The sequence below is a fragment of the Triticum dicoccoides genome, chromosome 3B (genome assembly GCF_002162155.2).
Source record: "Triticum dicoccoides isolate Atlit2015 ecotype Zavitan chromosome 3B, WEW_v2.0, whole genome shotgun sequence".
In the NCBI taxonomy this organism is placed as follows: domain Eukaryota; kingdom Viridiplantae; phylum Streptophyta; class Magnoliopsida; order Poales; family Poaceae; genus Triticum; species Triticum dicoccoides.
In genome coordinates, this window is record NC_041385.1 from 723255964 (window position 1) to 723257941 (window position 1978).

At 54.7% G+C, this 1978-nt stretch overlaps 1 pseudogene; it reads left to right on the top strand.

Moving 5' to 3' along the window:
- Positions 1-194: 194 nt before the first annotated feature.
- Positions 195-1393, top strand: LOC119279862 (annotated as a pseudogene).
- Positions 1394-1978: the final 585 nt, after the last annotated feature.

The following is a 1978-nucleotide window of genomic DNA, read 5'->3' on the forward strand; positions in this document are numbered from 1 at the left end:
AGCTCCCTCTCGCGAAAGGGCACAGCTTCCTCTATCGTACCCCTCTCTGGGACGCGAAGAACACGCGAGACTCTAGGGTTTCTCATATTTGATTATTATAAGTCGCCGCCGCCTCCCGTTCGTCGCCGAAAAATAGAGCAGGCTACTCACCGTCGTCGTCGTCGTCGGAAACGAATCCGATTTGCATGATGCCGATGACGCAGGGCAAGAAGAGGAGACGAGCGAATAAGCACCGCGCGGCGGCGAGAACTCGACCTCGTCCTACTCCCGTTTGTTCGGGGAAGGAGGAGGAGAAGGAGAAGGAGAAGGCCTCTTCTGTGCCTAGCGAGACTGCCACGGCAAAGCAGCCGATATACCTTGTGGTGGAGCACGGACTCGAGGAGCCCACCCACTCCGTCATCAAGGCCGCCGCGGGCGCCTCCACACGCCGCCTGAGATCCAGCAAACAAGGCATGTCCTTCGCGGCGGTGGGGACGGCGTACGGGCCCCGGATCGCGGGCCTCGGCCTGGACCGAACCACGCTCTACGACCCTAAGGCCTCCGCCGAGTACGGCGCCCCCCGCCTCGTCTACTCCAAGATGCATCCCGTCCTGATCGCGCACGGCTGCAAGCTCCACGCGCTCTCCCGCCGCCCCTCCGTCGTGCCGGGGCGGGACTTCATGCCCTGGTTTCATGTCCTCGACCTCAACGACGTCGGGGATGATCTCGGGTGGCGCCAGCTGCCGCCGCCGCCAATCTTCCCTTGCCTCATCAACCCGCTGGAGTACCGCGACCGGATTAAGGTCCGCGTCTCCGCCTACGCGGTTGTCGGCTCCCACATCCTGCTCTCCGTGGAACAAGACAAGGGTACAGGCACCTGCGCTTTCGACGTGGACGCCGAGCAGTGGGACATGGTGGACGACAAGAACCTGCCTTTCGTCGGCCAGGCCGTTCCTCTCGGAGGCTGCCGCTTCGTTGCCTACTCCGAAGAGAAGGGAGGCGCGGCTGCAGTGTACGACATTGAGGTCCTCCGGCCAGAAAATTCAGTCACGGGCAAAACGAAGCTGTCCATCGTTGAGTTGCAAGTAATATCAAAAGGCATTGTTCCGGGGCAGCTGCTGTGCTCCATGGGGAATGGCAGCTTCTCCTCTTTCGACATTCGATGCGTTGATCCCGGTCCGGACGCCAAGCTGGACAAAGCACAAGTTGTTCATCGCACCTACTATCAGGTGGAGGGTGGTGTTTCCGGGAACAATAGCGAAGCAGCAGAAGCATCTTTTCAACCTGGAAAATACACTCAGTCATTTGGCTTATCCTTCGCCGGTGGTTGCCGCGTTAACCATGTAAGCACTCCTAACAGGCAACAACTAGGCACTAGCTAGCTTTTCTTTTGGTCACTTCTGCTCCTTATTAGTAGATCTCAAGTTTCATTGGCACTAGATTGCATCCCTAATTGCACAGTAAGATGTATTATACTGAAGGGCTATCTTATACCAAGACAGTATTGATCATACACATTGATTTGTTGTAGTTTATTGAGAACAAACTATTTTTCATCCCTCAACTAATCGAGAAGTGTGGGTTTTGTCCGCCAACTTTAGAACCAGACAAGTTGCACTCTAAACTTTCAAGATCAAATAAGTTTGGTCATCTGACTCATCTTAAGCGGTACCGGTGATGTGGCGTGGTTTTTGAACCAAATTAACTCATTTGATCATCACGTTACCCTCTTTTTCAAATGGTTCATCACCCTCTCTTTCTCTCCTCTCTCTCTCTCTCTCTCTCCCCCAAATGTAGCAACTACATTTTCTCCAAAGCCTTGTGTGCATTGACCATCCACACCAACGATGACGCTGCTGAGTTTGAGGCACCATGGGGCACTGACACACAAGTAGGAGCTCAATAGGCACGACCCTGGCGCGCTGAACGGAATGCTCGCTAGCCTCGGAAATGGTGGTGTTAGATTTCAAACAGAAAGATGGATTGCCCAAATGCCTAG